At 53.3% G+C, this 19,291-nt stretch overlaps 1 long non-coding RNA gene and 1 pseudogene across 1 annotated transcript in view; one reads left to right on the top strand and one right to left on the bottom strand.

Annotated features, from left to right (window-relative positions):
- Positions 1 to 10,059: 10,059 nt before the first annotated feature.
- On the top strand, positions 10,060 to 11,660 carry LOC147574101 (TAR DNA-binding protein 43 pseudogene; annotated as a pseudogene).
- Positions 11,661 to 18,366: 6,706 nt separating this feature from the next.
- The window catches only part of LOC147574100 (uncharacterized), a 1,210-nt gene continuing 285 nt past the window's right edge, over positions 18,367 to 19,291 (bottom strand). The window contains exon 2 of the long non-coding RNA XR_015243702.1: positions 18,367 to 19,068. This is a non-coding gene — a long non-coding RNA (uncharacterized LOC147574100). The remainder of the gene's footprint in view (positions 19,069 to 19,291) is intronic.

Raw genomic sequence — 19,291 nt, 5'->3', positions numbered from 1 at the left:
GGGAGGGGAGAAGATGATGTCTGAAGAACTTGCCTTCTCTGGAGACAAGAGAGTCCCCTCCTTTTCCTAACCCAGGAAACCTCAATAAACCGTTTGAGAATCATGGATGTGGAGGATGATATCTTACTATAATGCCTTCCAGGGGTGGGGGTGCAGGTACGTGGAAGCGTAGGGAGTTGGCGAGCGAGCGAGCGAGCGAGCGAGCGGCATGGTGTGGCGTGGCGTGGCCTGCCGAGTCAGAGTTAGGGGGTGGCATGAAACACGTGATGGTGGTGTCTTAGGGTTCACAGGCCAAACACAGGCATGGAGCAATAAGGGATAGTGGGTGAGGGAGGCCTGACAGGGGACAATTGTGACCCCGGGTGATGGTCCCAGCGGGCACACTCCTGTAAAGCAACACTAACACTCTATTGATTAGCCATTGACCTTTCCTCCCTCTCCCACCTGCTTCCAAAGGGAAACGGAGTACAGTTTCATTCCACAGTCACTGGCTGTTTCACACGCAACCTTTGACGTGCCACTAAAAGGAGGAAGGAAGATGGACACACATGAAACAGCCCCACAGATGGCCTAGAGGGCGTGGGTGGGGCTCTCATCGGTCAATTTGGGAGTCTGAGTCAGGATCCTTGGGTTGTTTCAAAACATGGAATGGAAGGGGCTCCTGGCTGGCTCACTCAGAAGAGCATGCGACTCTTGGACTCTTGACCTCTGTCAGGGTTGTGACTTCAAGTCCCACATCGAGTGAAGAGAATGTGAAAAATGAATGAAGGAATGAAGGAATGGATGGACAAACTTTAAAAAAAAAAAAAAAAAAAGGTTGTGGGGCGCCTGGGGGGCTCGGTCGGATAAGTGTCCGACTTGGGCTCAGGTCATGATCTCACGGTCCGTGACTTTCAAGCCCCACGTCGGGCTCTGTGCTCACAGCTCAGAGCCTGGAGCCTGCTTCAGAATCTGTGTCTCCCTCTCTCTGACCCTCCCCCATTCATGCTCTTTCTCTATCTCAAAAATAAATAACTGGAGCCTGCTTCAAAATCTGTGTCTCCCTCTCTCTGACCCTCCCGCATTCATGCTCTTTCTGTATCTCAAAAATAAATAAAAGTTGGGGGGCGCCTGGGTGGCGCAGTCGGTTGGCGTCCGACTTCAGCCAGGTCACGATCTCGCGGTCCGTGAGTTTGAGCCCCGCGTCGGGCTCTGGGCTGATGGCTCAGAGCCTGGAGCCTGTTTCCGATTCTGTGTCTCCCTCTCTCTCTGCCCCTCCCCCGTTCATGCTCTGTCTCTCTCTGTCCCAAAAATAAATAAACGTTGAAAAAAAAAATTAAAAAAAAAAAAATAAATACATAAATAAATAAAAGTTGGAAAAAAAAAAACAAAACGTTTGCAACGTTTATGTCTTTAAAACAAAGGGAATGGGTGGCGTGCCTCGGTGGCTCAGTGGGTGAAGCATCCCACGCTTGATTTTGACTCACGTCATATCTCAGGGTTCGTGAGACCAAGCCCTGCGTTGGGTTCTTGCACAGACAGTGCAGAGCCTGCTTGGGGTTCCCTCCCTACCCCCCCCCCCTTAAACCAATAAGTAAGTAAACATTAAAAACATAAATCTTAAACATGAAAAGACACTTCTCTAAAGAAGACATCCGGATGGCCAACAGGCACATGAAAAGATGTTCAACGTCGCTCCTCATCAGGGAAATACAAATCAAAACCACACTCAGATATCACCTCATGCCAGTCAGAGTGGCCCAAATGAACAAATCAGGAGACTATAGATGCTGGAGAGGATGTGGAGAAACGGGAACCCTCTTGCACTGTTGGTGGGAATGCAAATTGGTGCAGCTGCTCTGGAAAGCAGTGTGGAGGTTCCTCACAAAATTAAAAATAGACCTACCCTATGACCCAGCAATAGCACTGCTAGGAATTTATCCAAGGGATACAGGAGTGCTGATGCATAGGGGCACTTGTACCCCAATGTTTATAGCAGCACTCTCAACAATAGCCAAATGATGGAAAGAGCCTAAATGTCCATCAACTGATGAATGGATAAAGAAATTGCGGTTTATATACACAATGGAATACTACGTGGCAATGAGAAAGAATGAAATATGGCCTTTTGTAGCAACGTGGATGGAACTGGAGAGTGTGATGCTAAGTGAAATAAGCCATACAGAGAAAGACAGATACCATATGGTTTCACTCTTATGTGGATCCTAAGAAACTTAACAGAAACCCATGGGGGAAGGGAAGGAAAAAAAAAAAAAAAAAAAAAAGAGGTTAGAGTGGGAGAGAGCCAAAGCATAAGAGACTGTTGAGAACTGAGAACAAACTGAGGGTTGATGGGGGGTGGGAGGGAGGGGAGGGTGGGTGATGGGTATTGAGGAGGGCACCTTTTGGGATGAGCACTGGGTGTTGTATGGAAACCAATTTGACAATAAATTTCATATATTAAAAAAAATTAAAAAATTAAAAAAAAAACACATAAATCTTAAAACACTACAACAAATGGAATGGAAAGAGAGAACGCAACGAGGAGGACGTGAATGTTGCACCTAATACCACTGAACTCTACGCTTATATATGGTGAAAAATCTCAGTTGTAGGTGATGTCTACTTCTAACCACAACTGAAAGGAAAACGACAAAACACCGGTCCTTGGCTCACAGTAAGGGAGTTCCTGGATTTGGTCCGAGAGGGCCTTCTCATCCGCCGTGTGGAAAACTATGGAATGGTTTCTTCCTCTCCAGGCCGATGACCATTGCCAACGACAGTAGGTGTAGGTGCTGTCCTACCTGTGAAGGAAAGGCAGGAAGAAGTGTAGCATTTAAAAGCATCTTTTAAACGCTGTCCACCTTTCCCAGTTTGTCCCCTCACTATGTCTTGTTTACCTTTTATAGCATTTACCCTATGTCGATGCAAAATGAATGAGCCTTTTGAAAAACAATTTTAAAGAGGAAGGAAAAGAGTTTCATTGGAGCCCAAGTTAGGAGGGCTGACGGGGATACGCAATCTTCACAAAGAAGTCAGTCATCTGGGGAAGGCCTCACATTGGGCATACATACAGCTTACCAAAAAAAAAAAAAAAAAAAAAAAAAAGGATAAACAGGGCACGGGGCCGGGGGGGGGGGGGGGGGGGGCGCAGATGTTAGGAATCATCATGAGGAGAAAGTGACAGACTTTATCTTCTGTTTTTAGTATGTGCAAGGCTGTATGACTTCAATCTTACAGCGACCAGGAAGGTTTTTGTATTGTTTTCTTTTGTTTCCCTCATCTTTATAAGCCACCTTTGGAAGCCCCCTTTTTTAGTTAGTTATGTTTAAAATATATATATAATTTTTTTTTTTTTTTTTAACAAACCAGACATACAATCTGTGCTCAGGACAGAAAAAGAGCTCATGCTTTGAGGTTTTCTGGAGTCCCTTTGACCTCGGTAAATATTACATGTATAGCTTCCCTGGGAGACCACCAACATAAAAAGTTTAGGATTTCCTTTATCATTTCCCCGTCTTGATCGATAATCTTTCCTCAGAAATCACGGATGATCAACTTGATGTTTTTATGTCCCTCAGTGCCAGGTGACTGTCTTGTCTGCCCTGGGTGTGTCCCTCCTTGCTGGGTATGAGAGTGTGTGTGTGTGTGTGTGTGTGTGTGTGTGTGTGTGTGTGTATGTGTGTGTGTAAACACACATATGTGTCTTTGAACCACCTAGGGTTCCTCGTTGGGGTGAACTTATTGTAACATAAATGGTGGGAAACTCAAAAGTGACGTATGTTCTCTGTAAGTTCCATTGACCAGCAGACATAGTTCATGTGCTTGGCTCAGATGGTCTGCCTTTGTATTTGGCAAAGCATTTTTAACAGAGAGACAGGGACAGCAACACACTTCCAACAAGGACAATTTGAAGGAGCCAGTGCAACATTGGAATAGACTTGAATTGACAAAAGAATGACATCCCAAGAATCCTTTACATACCTGTTGATAAAAGGGAAGGCACATCTGTGATTATTGATGAGGAAAGATGGAGCAACCACATTGAGGAAACATACCTGTCATGCATATCCCCAGGTTTGCTTAGGGGCGGAGACTTCACATGAGAACGAGGCAAAATGTAGTCCCTGATGTCAGGAGGTTACCTTAGGACACGGAGAAGGGGCTGTGGGTATGCCCCGAGAGCTGGTATAACCTGGATGGGGACTTAGGCTCTTTCTCTCAGGGCTGTGCTGGCTTATAGGCTGCAAGCATATTGGTGAACCTTGAGTCCAGGCCTCTTCAGAGACAGCTAGAGTTTGTTTGTGGGACCTGAAAAGACACAATAGCTGATTAGGGGCAAATAGTTCTCTGAAGAACAAGATTTAGGTTGTCTGCGAGAGCGAGCGAGCATCAGTCAGCCTCCTTAACCCTCCGTGGCACAGTTTCAATTGCCCACTCCCCACTCCCCGCCCCCCACACTCACCCCCAGCCTCTGGAGTTTGGATCATTTCCCAATGGTAAGGAATGGGGACGATGATGGGTGATGGCTCGGGCTAGGGCTATCCGTTTATCTCCCCCGGTGAGAACAGTTTCTGTAAATGTCACCTGTCACAGGCCTAGGTGCAGGGCTACACAGAAGTTGTGAAGGGAATCGAAGCAACATGGACTCAGAGGTGTAAAGTTTTCTTCCCCTTTATAAGTTTCCATTGTCAATCCCTCGTTCCACTTTTATGGAACAGGGGTGGAGGTCCACCTTCTGAAACTATTTCAAGCCGAATTAGGGTGCGGCAGGGGCTTTGGAAGGGAAGGATTTGACAGGGTGCAGGTCACAACTTTTGCTCCCTTGTGCTAATTGGGGGTGGGGGTGGGGGTGGGTATCAGAGATAGTTCCTATCTGAGATCTTGGATATTTTTCTGCATAGTTTGGTACTGCATCATATCCTGAGTTTTCTCCCCAAGTGTATTCTAAGAAATAGTAACAGTATAGTCAAACCCAATGTTATAACCACCTTGGGGGGGCGGGGGGCGCGGAGGGGAAGGTTGTGGTGGTCAAGGGCCTCTTACTGTACCCAAGTGAATTGCTGTCTGATTTTACTTTTATGTTTTTTTTAATCTTATTAAGTAACCTTTACACCCAACGTTGGGCTCGAACTTACAACCCCAAGATCGAGAGCTACGCGCTCTACCGACTGAGCCATCCAGGTGCCCCTGTTTATGTGGGCTTTTATTGCTGGGGCACCTGGGTGGCTCCGTGGGTTAAGCATCGGACTCTGGCTCCGGTCAGGATCTCGCCGTTCGTGATTTCGAGCCCCGCATCAGACTCTGTGCGGACAGCTCAGAGCCTGGAGCCAGCTACAGATTATGGGTCTCCCTCCCCCCACCCCCTCTCAAAAGTAAATATTAAGAAACTTATAAAAATACAAAGAAACTATGGGTTCTTATTTCTAAAGAGGAGCTAATACAGGTGCAGCAAGTGTTTGTGAACTAGCTTTGACTCTGCCTCGTTCAGCAAGCAATCAGGTAACTAATAAGAGGTATTTCTACAGACAGAAAAGAAAACCACGGGTTAATGGTTAGAACAACTTATAAACCCAGTGTCTAAGTCCCAAGTGTGGTCAGTGAGAAGGTGTCTAGATGCCAGGCTCGAAGCATCCTCAGCTGGAGTGGGAGCAGGCAGGGGGCAATCTGACCGATTTTTCTGGCATGTAGTTCCAATGTCTCATTTTGGGGGATCCTGAGTGGCTCAGTGGGTTCAGGTTCAGTATTCAAGTCTGGATCTCCACTCAGGTCTCAATCCCAGGGTCGTGAGCTCAAGGCCCCAGTTGGGCTCCACACTGGGCGTGGTGAAGCCTACTTTAAAAACAACAAAAACACAACAGCAGCAAATGTCTCGTTCTGAATGGCCCATAGAGCAACAGGCACACAGATTCTCTACAACTGTGGCAATTTCTCTGAAGTTTATCTCCAGTTGTTCAGCTTTCCTTTGCAGGGCTTCAGGGAAAAGGGCCATTTGAGTTCTTCAGGATGGTAAGATAAGAGGATGGGAGAGGATTGGAAGCCTGAGTTTGAAGAGTCATAGTCAGATATTGGAGGAAATCAGGATTCAGGATCCAGCCCAGTTTTAAAGGCAAACAACAAACGGTCGAAGAAAATTAATTAACCAGAACTAGAATTTAACATCCACAAAAGAGCTATTGAAATATAATCTTTTTCTATCGAGACCCCTCCATTCCTGTCAAAGATAGCCCAATGAAAACTAATTTGTTTGAAAAATAAGTCCAGTGTTAACAGGCATGGCTTCAGTATTGACATAAGCACAGCAAGAATAGCGATTGACCATATAGTCTTTTGTGTTTTTTCTCTCTTCTTTTCCGCCTGCCTGCCTGCCTTCTTTTTAATTTTTTTTTTTTATGGAGTTCTTTTTTTCCTCTTAAGTTAATTCCTTTATTTTGAGAGGTGGGGGGAAAGGGAGAGGGGGAGAGGGGGAAAGGGAGAGGGGGAGAGGGGGAGAGGGGGAGAGGGGGAGAGGGGGAGAGGGGGAGAGGGGGAGAGGGGGAGAGGGGGAGAGGGGGAGAGGGGAGCTCTGCACTGTCAGTGCAGAACCCAGCTCAGGGCTCAAATCCATGAACCATGACCGTAGCTGAAATCAGACGCTTAACTGACTGAGCCACCCAGGCCCCCCACACACCAGAATTCTTTACACTGCCAAATGTACGAATGTATCTCATCACTTTCAGAAATACGTTGTGGTGTTCGGTTTTGTTTCTTTTTTTCTTTTTCTGTGCAATTTATAACAAGTCATGAAACGGGCGCCTGGGTGGCTTTGTCAGTTAAGCATCCAACTTCGGCTCAGGTCATGATGCCAGGGTTCGGTTCGTGAGTTTGAGCCATGCGTTGGGCTGTCTGTGCTGTCAGCACAGAGCCCGCTTCGGATCCTCTGCCCCTCCCACTGACTCATTCTGAGTGTGTGTGTGTGTGTGTGTGTGTGTGTGTGTGTGTGTGTGTGTCTGTCTGTCTCTCTCTCTCTCTCTCTCTCTCTCTCCCCTAAAAATAAAGAAATAGGCTGGAAAACAAATCTTCAAGGAAAAAAAAAACAACAACAAACGATGAAACATGTTTACTAACAGACCCAAGTATCTGTACTGTTAAGGTTTTCCGAATAAAGCCAAAGACCACCCACACACACCCACACACCCACACACCCACACACACACAGCAAAACAAAAAACGAAAAAACAAAACAAAAAAAAACAAAAAGAAAACGCCGTAGGTTTAGTAATTCACAATTTAGTATTTTATCTTCTGTGGAAAAGACTCAGATGTCCGAAGAATTGAACCTAATTTACCACTTAACTTAGCAAAGCTTTGAAGTTCCAGGTCACGAAAGATTTGGGAAGCCATTTTAAAAGTTTACAAATAGGGACTCCTGGGCGGCTCAGTCAGTTAAGCGTCCGACTTCGGCTCAGGTCACAATCTCACAGTTCGTGAGTTCGAGCTCCGCGTGGGGCTCTGTGCTGACCTCTCAGAGCCTGGAGCCTGCTTCGGATTCTGTGTCTCCCTCTGTCTCTGCCCCTCCCTCGCTGACATTCATTCTCATTCTCATTCTCTCTCTCTCTCTCTCTCTCTCTCTCTCTCTCTCTCTCTCTCTCAAAAGTAAATGGTACAAGGAAAAAATTTAAAGGTTTACGAGTAAACATTTTTGTGTATTTAACCTATCTCCTGTCAACATTCACCCACGAACACTGTATGCGAGAGACAAAATCGACCATCGTTTGAAGTACTTTTTGCTGACAAACTGCAATGGGTACCCGTTAAGTCATAAATTGAAGTCACATGAAAGCTGATTAGGCCCCTGCCTCGGGCCTGAACGCCTGAACCCTAGAGTGCGTGTCTGAGTGGAACAAGGAAGGGCGTAAGTGTTTGTAAAGTTTTTTTGATTTTGTTTTCGATACCTGTTGTAAAACGAGGGAGAAAACGGGTTATGTTGTTTGTAAAGGTCACAGAGCTGTATATTTTGAGGACCACAGTTACAGGGTCAGTATTGGGACGGAAGCAAGGCCATGACCGGAGCTGCCCACCCCAAAGCCTTGTCATGCAGAGAGCACCAAATTCAAGCCATTTTACAACCACCACCACAAAGAATAAAACCTAGCAATCGGCATTGTATTTGATATCGGCGGCTCCGAAAATCTGTCCATTTTAAGTAAGCAATCAACCTTCCATGGCCTTTAGTATCCAAGACGTCACACCCGTGTCCGCTAAAAAGTCAAACGATCTGTTTCCCCACCATCAGGCTCACACGGGAGGCCCCACCACCGGGGATGGCCTAGGAGATCACTGGAGCCACACCAACTGATGCAGAAACAGGGGGAGGGGGAGGCGGAGGCGGAGGCGGCCAGGGAGCCGCGGGCCAGGCCCCAGGCAGATTTAAAGTTTTGGACTCACCTTTTTGTGTGTCTTTTATCTTTTTCTTTTGCGCCTCCAACTCCGCGTCCGCGTCCACCTCCTACTTCTTCTTCCATCTCTGTCTCCTGTCTTTCCGTCCTGCAAAAGTGGCTTTGTCTCTGGTTGCTTTTCAGCCCCCTGTGGAAGAGGTGAAGGAGGAGCAGGCCGTGGGGTGGGCACCCATCTTGGCGCTTGTGCTCGGGGAGGAGGAGGGGTGGGTTTAGGATCACTGGCATCTGTGTGCCTTCCTCCTCTTCCTCATTCTTCTGACTATTGGGAAAGGGGGTGTGGGTGTGGGTGTAGCGGGGAGGGCAGGTGTGTTCAATTTTTATCTCTCCTCTCTCTGGGCCATCCATTGTGTCCCTTCCCGTGAGGCAACTTTCTTATGGAGTAACATAAAACTCTGAATGTAGAGAATTTCACACACACACACACCCACACCCACCCACCCCGTTCACGTGAATGTGAAACACATTTGGGTTTGTTCTGATCCTCCCGAGTGTTAGAATGCCCAATGTTTACAAGAGCTTGCCTTGAAACACAGTAACGGAGCTTCTTTACAAATTGGTGTTAGCAATAGCATCCAGAGGTAGAGAAAACATCTCACATGGATAACACCTGTGGCCATAGATCCACAAACAAGATGCAAACCAATATCAGCCTTTGTTTCACTCCTACTTGTGGAGAGGACACGAAAGACCCAATGGTCAAATCTCCCCCTTTTGTAAAAACAAATGCAATCGCACGAGAGCATTACCGCGGATGGATCCCATCGCGCAGGTGTTTTCCATTTCCAATGAGAACACAGCCAATTTGGCGCAAAGAAGCCAAAAAAAAAAAAGCTGCAGCAACCCACAAACCAAATGTGGCCCGGGATATCTCCGTGAGCGTCCGTTCCTCCCCAAAAGTCGGGGCTTCGCTGATGGAACCAAAGGGCTTGCTAGTTTCTGGCCGCGTCGTCTCACGGCCAGCTTTCTCTAAGGGAGCACACAAGAAAACTCATTCAGACACCTCCAAAGAACCCCATCTGGGCCATCAGGGACTCAGGTGACCCTTCCACGTTCCCACGTAAGTAAGCACTTGCAAGTATAGGCTCCATATGTCCTATACGTGTAGCCTGCCCAAGTTTCCTTTTGGGGATGGGTGGTTGCTTTCTCCACACTTAGAGCAAGGTTATTAAATGGTGGCGGTCACGGTGGTGTTTTTTTTTTCCTCTTCCGTAAAGAGTTACAAGGCGGCCATTTCGCGGGAGCGAAGCAGTAGCTGGGCTGCTCCTGGATCCCTCGCTGCTTCGGGTTCCCTGTCAGGCTTCCTAGCAGCGGCCTAGCGGAGAAATAAGAGCAGGTGTCTGAATGTACTCGGGTGACCAAAGATGAGAATGACGAGCCCATCGAAATGCCATCGGAAGGGGCGCCTGGGTGGCGCAGTCGGTTAAGCGTCCGACTTCAGCCAGGTCACGATCTCGCGGTCCGTGAGTTCGAGCCCCGCGTCGGGCTCTGGGCTGATGGCTCAGAGCCTGGAGCCTGTTTCCGATTCTGTGTCTCCCTCTCTCTCTGCCCCTCCCCTGTTCATGCTCTGTGTCTCTCTGTCCCAAAAATAAATAAACGTTGAAAAAAAAAATTAAAAAAAAAATTATATATATATAAAAAAGAAATGCCATCGGAAGACGATGGGACAGTGCTGCTGTCCACAGTGACAGCCCAGTTTGTCGGCAGCACGTGGACTGCACTACCGGAATCCAGCGTCTCAGTGTATGAGAGGTGTCCGGCTGGTCAAAGACATTCTGCACATCCCTGATGCTGGCTGGGGAAATCCGGTAGCGGATAGTCGTCAACTTATCCCAAAGATAGCCACAGAAAAAGGGACGAGACAGATACCTGCTTCTTCAGCAGTGAAAGTGAAGAGAGCCATCCAGAAAACGTCCGATTTAAGAGTGTTGGGTCTCCCGTGGAAAACAACCGAACAGGATCTGAAAGAATATTTTGGTAGCTTTGGAGAGGTTCTTCTGGTTCAGGACAGGAAAGATATTCACACTAGTCCTTCAAAGGGCTTTGGCCGTGTTCGTTTTACGTAATAGGAAACCGAGGTGAAAGCCATGCGATCGATCGAGGAACGATGGTGTGACTGCAAACTTCCTGAATCTCATCGAAGCCCAGATGAGCTTTTGAGAAGCAGGAAGGCGTTTGTCGGGTGCCTTACAGAGGGACGTGACTGCCTATAAGCTGCAGCAGTTCTTTTGCCAGGACTGAGAAGCGGTAGACAGCTTCATTCCCAAACGGTTCCCGGACTTTCCCTTTGTTACGTTTGCAGATGATCAGGTAGCCCTCGCCCTCGCCCTCGCCCTCTCTGATATTATTATTGAATTTATTTTTTCAATGTACCCCCAAGGTAGTTAGCCTATAGGGCAACAGTGGTTTGAGGAGGAGAGTCCTTCATACCCCTCACCCTTTCAGCCCCCGCCCCGGCACAACCCCCTCCAGGAACCCTCTGTTTGTTCCCCTTAGGGAAGAGCCTCTTACGTTTTTGTCCCCCTTCCTGTTTGTATGTTATTTTTCCTTCCCTTCTTCCCTTCCCTTCCCGAGTTCCTCTGTTTGGGAAGTGAAGGTCCTCACACGGGTGAGGTCCTGTGATACATGTGTTTCTCTGAGGGACAAATGTCACTTTGCATGACACCCTCCAGTTCCATCCAGGTACTTGCAAATGGCAAGACTTCATTCCCTCTGGTGGCCGCGCACTGCTCTGTTGTTACATGGATACCGCCTCTTCTGTATCCATTCATCCGTCGATGGACATTTGGCCCCTTCCCATACTTTGCCTACCGTGGATAGTGCTGCTATGCACCCTGAGGTGCGTGTGCCCCTTGGAAACAGCAGACCTGTATCCTTTGGCTAAGTACTTCGTCGTGAAAGTGCTGGGTCGTAGGGTACTTCTATGTGTCATGTGTTGAGGAACCTCCTCGGGTCCCTGGTTCTGGAAAGAACTCCGATAGTGGTTCTAAATCAGGTGCGGCCATCGGTTGGGGACCCGCATCAAATGCGGAGTCAGGCAGCGGTTTTCCTGGAGGCTTTGGCTCAAGCACAGATTCTAAATCTTCCAGCTGGGGAATTTAGACAGTGGGGTAGGTATAGACTGGTAGGAATTCAAATTTTTCTAAACACATGGTAAGTGTATTTCTTTTTTCTTCTCTTCTCTTCTCTTCTCTTCTCTCTTTCTTTCCTTTCTTTTTTTTTTTAAACATTTATTTATTTTTGAGAGACCGAGAGAGACAGAGTGGGAAGGGGAAGGAGCAGAGAGAGAGGGAGACACAGAATCCGAAGCAGGCTCCAGGCTGTCCGCACAGAGCCCGGTGCAGGGCTCGAACCCACAAAACGTAAGATCATGACCTGAGCCACAGTCACACACTTAACTGACGGAGCCAACCAAGCACCCCACACATGGTTAAGTGTATTATAAAACCCATCCGTACTGAGAGTTTTCAGAATCAGTACGTTCAGCGTGGAGTATATTCACCACTATTTTTGACATTTTTCTTTAGAAAGAGAGGCAAAGCTAAAGGAATTTTAGAAGTTTTGTTACATCAAGGGTCGAAATATCAGGTGTTTGAAAGCGAACCAACTGCCTGATTGGTTCTCGTTCTCTCTCTCTCTCTCTCTCTCTCTCTCTCTCTCTCTCACACACACACACACACACACACACACACACACACACACACACACACACAGGCTACAATGGACATCAAAGGATTTCTCCTGTAATATTGTATCCCTGGACTCGTCAAGTGAATTCTTTGTGCGTGTTCACTATGGAAACCATTCATTATAGGTACACTCTTTTTTCCTTGTTTTAATTGGAACCCCACCACATTAATTCCCCACCCCCAGGAAAACCTCCTTTTTGGAGATCTGGTGTCACAGTGTTTGGTCTTTTTGCTTTCGTTTGTAGTTTGTGACACTTGTACCCCTTCCTATGCAGAAGTACAGTATGAAGCCTTCATTGAATCTGTGCCGTTGATCTCATTTCAAATGTTTACGGGAGAAGCACTTCATTGAAAGCAGTGCTGTAAATATTCTGCCATAGGAAGGAATATTTCCGTCTACGTGCTTTCTCACTCTTGAATTCGTCTTCACACCATACAGGCTGTGACTTTGACCTTGGGTGTCCCATTTATATCCACTACTCTTTATTTCGCGGAGTCGTATCCATGCTATGAATGCAAGGGTGTGCTATGCAACCAGAAGGCTGTTTGAACTTCTGAAACCTTGTGTTTTCTGATCCTCGTGTTCGAACGACAGTGGTGCCAAAGTACGAAAGGCTAGTGTGAGTGAGAAAAGGAGAGAGTGCGTGCAGAGACTCAGTGGCGGTGGCACACGATGGATAGATTTTTTTTAACCTGGCAAGATGCATCTCTCAGTCCCTTGGCCTCGGTGCAAGAGCGTGCCGAGAGCAACGATAGCAAATGACGTGCGAATGTTTTCTGCATCCAAAGGACATCCACACCCATTGGAAGACGTTGGAAGACGTAAAGAGAGTTTTGTTCTCAGAGAACCCCATTAGTTGGATGTGTGAGGTACTTGTATTTCCCCTGCCCTTCCGTCAGCTGCTGTGAACGCCGTATGGTGTGTGTTCTGTTCTGTTCCCGATCTGTTAAGTGTGGTCCCGTGAACACGGACTGAGCTTGTGGTGTGCTTCACGGGAGTACTCGGAAGCAGAGCTCATCAGTGAGCTCGGGGGGTCACCACGAAGGGTGGAAGTTCTAATGTCTGTCAGGTAGCCATAAGAATGTGGTCTAATGCAGTTCTGTGTCCCGTGCTTGGATGGTCTTTATAAGAGTTGTCAGTGTTGGGAATTCTTAAATAGAATGGATGGAGGAGGAGGAGGAGGAGGAGGAGGAGGAGGAGGAGGAGGAGGAGTTGTTGTTGTTGTTGTTGTTGTTGTTGTTGTTGTTGTTACGAGGTATAATGACGAAAGACACGGCAGAAAATTTTTACAGGGTTTATTTTCTGTTTTCAGTATGTGCAAAGCTGTATGACTTTAATCTTTGGGGATCCAGGGAGGTTTTCTTCCATTTTCTCATCGTATGTTTGGAAGGCTCCTTTTTAATTCTCAGCTGACTGACTGACTGATGGATTGGTTTTGTTTTTATGTCCTCTTCACACCCAACATAAGGCCCGAACTCACAGCCCGGCAATGAAGAGTCACCCGCTCCCCTGACCTAGCTGAGGGAGCCAGCCAGCCAAGTCACCCCTTTGATCCATTTTTGTTGTTGTTTATTTAAACGAAGCGGACATGCAACGTGTGCTCAGGGCAGAAACAGAGCACACGCTTTGGGGTTTGACAGGGTCATTTGGAGCTTGGTAAATGTTAAAGCCTAGCTTCCCTGGGTGCCCAGGAGCAGGGTCCACAGCCGTTAAAAGTTGACAATTTCCTTTATCGATAGCCATCGACAGATGATTTATTGAAAACACTAATCTATGGCAAAGATCGTTCTTTGGTCTGTGATCGGGATATAAGAAGAACCAGATGGCTACAGCTCCCACATCACAGACTTCATGTTTTAGTTGGACTTAGAGGCAGGGAGGGAGGCAGGCAGGCAGGCCGGCCGGCAGGGAGGGAGGCAGGCAGGCCAGGAGGGAGGCAGGCCGGCCGGCCGGCAGGGAGGCAGGCAGGCCGGGAAGGAGGCAGGCAGGCCGGGAGGGAGGCAGGCAGGCAGGCAGGCCGGCCGGCCGGCCGGGCGGGAGGGAGGGAGGCAGGCCGGCCGGCAGGGAGGCAGGCAGGCCGGCCGGCAGGGAGGCAGGCAGGCCGGGAGGGAGGGAGGCAGGCAGGCCGGGAGGGAGGGAGGCAGGCCGGGAGGGAGGCAGGCCGGCCGGGAGGGAGGGAGGGAGGCAGGCCGGCAGGGAGGGAGGCAGGCCAGCCGGCAGGGAGGCAGGCCGGCCGGCAGGGAGGGAGGGAGGCAGGCCGGGAGGCAGGGAGGGAGGCAGGCCGGCCGGGAGGGAGGGAGGGAGGGAGGGAGGGAGGCCGGCAGGCAGGCCGGCAGGCAGGCCGGCAGGGAGGCAGGCAGGCCGGCCGGGAGGGAGGGAGGCAGGCCGGGAGGCAGGGAGGGAGGCAGGCAGGCAGGGAGGCCGGCCGGCCGGCAGGGAGGGAGGCAGGCAGGCCGGCCGGCAGGGAGGGAGGCAGGCCGGCAGGGAGGCAGGCAGGCCGGCCGGGAGGGAGGGAGGCAGGCCGGGAGGCAGGGAGGGAGGCAGGCCGGCAGGGAGGCAGGCAGGCCGGCCGGCAGGGAGGGAGGCAGGCAGGCCGGCCAGCAGGGAGGGAGGCAGGCAGGCCGGCCGGCAGGGAGGGAGGCAGGCCGGCAGGGAGGCAGGCAGGCCGGCCGGCAGGGAGGGAGGCAGGCCGGCAGGGAGGCAGGCAGGCCGGCCGGCAGGGAGGGAGGCAGGCCGGCCGGCAGGGAGGGAGGCAGGCCGGCAGGGAGGGAGGCAGGCCGGCCGGCAGGGAGGCAGGCAGGCCGGCCAGGAGGGAGGGAGGCAGGCCGGCCAGCAGGCCGGCAGGCAGGCCGGCAGGGAGGCAGGCAGGCAGGCCGGCCGGGAGGGAGGGAGGGAGGCAGGCCGGCAGGGAGGGAGGCAGGCCGGCCGGCAGGGAGGCAGGCAGGCCGGCTGGCAGGGAGGGAGGCAGGCAGGCCGGCAGGCAGACCGGCCGGGAGGGAGGGAGGGAGGCAGGCCGGCAGGCAGGCCGGGAGGGAGGCAGGCAGGCCGGCCGGCAGGGAGGCAGGCAGGCCGGCTGGCAGGGAGGGAGGCAGGCAGGCCGGCAGGCAGACCGGCCGGGAGGGAGGGAGGGAGGCAGGCCGGCAGGCAGGCCGGGAGGGAGGCAGGCAGGCCGGCCGGCAGGGAGGGAGGCAGGCAGGCAGGCCGGGAGGCAGGGAGGCAGGCAGGCAGGCAGGCCGGCAGGCAGGCAGGGAGGCAGGCAGGCAGGCAGGCAGGCCGGGAGGCAGGGAGGCAGGCAGGCCGGCAGGCAGGCAGGGAGGCAGGCAGGCAGGCCGGCCGGCAGGGAGGGAGGGAGGCAGGCCGGCCGGCAGGGAGGCAGGCAGGCCGGCCGGCAGGGAGGGAGGGAGGCAGGCCGGGAGGCAGGGAGGGAGGGAGGCAGGCAGGCCGGCCGGCAGGGAGGCAGGCAGGCCGGCCGGCAGGGAGGGAGGCAGGCCGGCCGGCAGGGAGGGAGGCAGGCCGGCCGGCAAGCCGGGAGGGAGGGAGGGAGGGAGGCAGGCCGGCAGGCAGGCCGGGAGGGAGGCAGGCCGGAAGGGAGGGAGGCAGGCCGGCAGGCAGGCCGGGAGGGAGGCCGGCAGGCAGGCCGGGAGGCAGGGAGAGAGGCAGGCCGGCAGGCAGGCAGGCCGGGAGGGAGGGAGGGAGGGAGGGAGGGAGGGAGGGAGGGAGGCCGGCAGGCAGGCCGGGAGGGAGGCAGGCCGGCCGGCAGGGAGGCAGGCAGGCCGGCAGGCAGGCAGGGAGGCAGGCAGGCAGGCCTGCCGGCAGGGAGGCAGGCAGGCCGGCCGGCCGGCAGGGAGGGAGGCAGGCCGGCAGGGAGGCAGGCAGGCAGGCCGGGAGGCAGGGAGGCAGGCAGGCCGGCAGGCAGGCAGGGAGGCAGGCAGGCAGGCCGGCCGGCAGGGAGGGAGGGAGGCAGGCCGGCCGGCAGGGAGGCAGGCAGGCCGGCCGGCAGGGAGGGAGGGAGGCAGGCCGGGAGGCAGGGAGGGAGGGAGGCAGGCAGGCCGGCCGGCAGGGAGGCAGGCAGGCCGGCCGGCAGGGAGGGAGGCAGGCCGGCCGGCAGGGAGGGAGGCAGGCCGGCCGGCAAGCCGGGAGGGAGGGAGGGAGGGAGGCAGGCCGGCAGGCAGGCCGGGAGGGAGGCAGGCCGGAAGGGAGGGAGGCAGGCCGGCAGGCAGGCCGGGAGGGAGGCCGGCAGGCAGGCCGGGAGGCAGGGAGAGAGGCAGGCCGGCAGGCAGGCAGGCCGGGAGGGAGGGAGGGAGGGAGGGAGGGAGGGAGGGAGGGAGGCCGGCAGGCAGGCCGGGAGGGAGGCAGGCCGGCCGGCAGGGAGGCAGGCAGGCCGGCAGGCAGGCAGGGAGGCAGGCAGGCAGGCCTGCCGGCAGGGAGGCAGGCAGGCCGGCCGGCCGGCAGGGAGGGAGGCAGGCCGGCAGGGAGGCAGGCAGGCAGGCCGGCAGGGAGGCAGGCAGGCCGGCCGGCCGGCAGGGAGGGAGGCAGGCCGGCAGGGAGGCAGGCAGGCCGGCCGGCAAGCCGGGAGGGAGGGAGGGAGGCAGGCCGGCAGGCAGGCCGGAAGGGAGGGAGGCAGGCCGGCAGGCAGGCCGGGAGGGAGGCCGGCAGGCAGGCCGGGAGGCAGGGAGAGAGGCAGGCCGGCAGGCAGGCCGGGAGGGAGGGAGGGAGGGAGGGAGGGAGGGAGGGAGGGAGGGAGGGAGGGAGGGAGGCAGGCCGGCAGGCAGGCCGGGAGGGAGGCAGGCCGGCCGGCAGGCAGGCAGGCCTGCCGGCAGGGAGGCAGGCAGGCCGGCCGGCCGGCAGGGAGGGAGGCAGGCCGGCAGGGAGGCAGGCAGGCCGGCCGGCAGGGAGGGAGGGAGGCAGGCCGGCCGGCAGGGAGGCAAAGAAAGAAAACGTGGCATCAGGATGCCTGGTGGGCACAGGTGGTGGATCGTGCAACTGTATGTCGTGGGTTGCGAGTTCGAGTCCCACGCTGGATGTCGCGCTTAGTTATAATAAAATCTTTGAAAACCCATCCACAAATACAGGAATACACAAAACATGGCATCAAAGGGGAGTAAGTGATTGATCGATGGGGGGTGGGGATGAAACGGGAATATGTGTCTAACCCGCAACATATTCTTTATCGGCGCTGCTTTCACTATTTTGCCCCGATGACTCTTTCCACAAGCGGCGGTCCCACCTGAGCGGGCTCCCTGCATCTTAAGACGTTATGTAGCGAGAGGAAAGGCGTGAGAGGCACAAGTTTGGCGGAATCCATACAAATATAGAGACAATCATCGTTTCTGAGACCAGTAGCCAAAGCTCTGCCTCCGTTTAGGACCCAATGTCGTACTGAATCTCTTTAAAAAGAAATAAATACATAAAAACCAGGTAGGGTCGTTGGCTCGGATAAGGGAGGAAGCTGAAATGCAATCCTGGAGAACAACATAGGGGGTAAGAAGTTGCAAGCCAGAGCGATCTCACCACCCGTAGCCTTTGAAATGATGATTTGGTGTCTTCGGATACAAGAGAGCTCACCCTACGTAGAAGGTTTCCCACCCACCGGTCGTCATGAAGTATCAGAACAGCGCAAGCGGATTCCCGTGCTACGAAAACCTCTCTGCCAACATAATCTGTAACAGCCGCATGGTCTCGTATCGTGTGAGTGTAGCGTCATTAATCGCACCACTCTGCCGTCGTTTGACCTTCCAGCGGATCGCAATTTTCGTTTCTTTTGGCGTGCGTGTGGGTATGCGTATCAGGCTATGGAAAACGATCTAGCCACGTTCGGTCCTCTTTTTCTCATTTCTCATAGATGAGTGATGGCGTCAAAGGATACACCTCAGGAAACCCCAGATGGAAGAGAGGCAAAGGGAAGGGGATTCAGAGTGCTTCTGTGTCCCGTGCCGCCCCCCCCAACACAGCAGTCTCTCCTCCCCCCCCCCCCCCCCCCCCGCCGTTCCAGGTGTTGGAACAACCCGGAAGTGCCTGAATTAGGGGAGTTCTTTGACGGGGGGGGGGGGGGGGGTGTTGGGGAGCACCAGTGCTTGGAAACATTGCTAGGGCTAGCAAGGCTGTTGAGAAACCTCGAGTCAGTGTCGAAGGTACTTGGGGGGGGGGGGGAGGAAGAGGGGGGCGTGGGGTTTCTTTCTCTTTGAGGCGATGGAAATAGTTTGGAATGAACAGTGATGGTCCCATAGCTTTGTGAGTAGTAGACTAAGAGAGCCCGCTGAAGTGTACACACACATATACATTTATTTACTTATTACGTATGCATTCATTCCAGTTGAGTGAGTGAGTGGGAGAGAGGGGGTAGGGAGGGAGAGAATGGATCACCAAGCAGGCTCCAAGGTGTCAGCACAGAGCCAGATGTGGGGGCTGAAATTCAAGAACCCCGAGATCATGACCTGAGGCAAGACTCGGACGCCTTACCGAGTGAGGCACCCAGGTGCCCTTACAAGGATGGGAATTTTGGCACGCGAGTTGTGTTTCCAGTGTTCATAGGTGAGGCAACACATAGAATAGTAAATGTAGGCAGGCAGGCAGGCAGTCGACGTTTTCTTTTTCTTTCCCTTCTGGGCTTCAGAGGGGGATGGCGAGTGTGAGGGAGGGAGTTCATGACACCGGGCGTAGGTGTTCTTGTGAGCTGAGCGGCTTGGGAAGTTCCCCGAACTACATGACCCCACAGGAGAACAGGAATTCCTTCTCGACAGCAAGAGAGTGGGCGACTAGCACCGCCTGAGTGTGGCAGAGCCTCAACTCTAAGTCGGGGTGGGGGAGCACTTCTGCCTTCCCCTCTGGGTTCCAGGAAGGAGGGAAGCTGTCCTTCCGGTCCTGACCCTCCCTGTCTGTCCGGGGGCCCCTCAGCCGCAGAGGTGGTGTTTTGAGTTGTCCCTCTGTGGTCGTCTTTTAACACCAAATACTTCTGTTGAAGGTGCTCGGAGAATTAACACAGGTTGATATTTCCAAAATGATCTTGAGATCCTATCCTCTGCCCCTCTGCCCCTCCGCCCCTCCCGTGCGCGCGTGAAAACACCCACCCACCCTCCACCCCCCCCCGCCCCCGCACACCCACCCACCCCGCCCCCGCACACCCACCCACCCCGCCCCCGCACACCCCCCACCCCGCCCCCGCACACCCCCCACCCCCGCACACCCAG

The sequence above is a fragment of the Puma concolor genome, chromosome E1 (assembly GCF_028749965.1).
Source record: "Puma concolor isolate L17-30 chromosome E1, mPumCon1.1.hap2, whole genome shotgun sequence".
Classification (NCBI taxonomy): Eukaryota; Metazoa; Chordata; class Mammalia; order Carnivora; family Felidae; genus Puma; species Puma concolor.
This window is presented reverse-complemented; position numbering and strand designations above follow the sequence as displayed.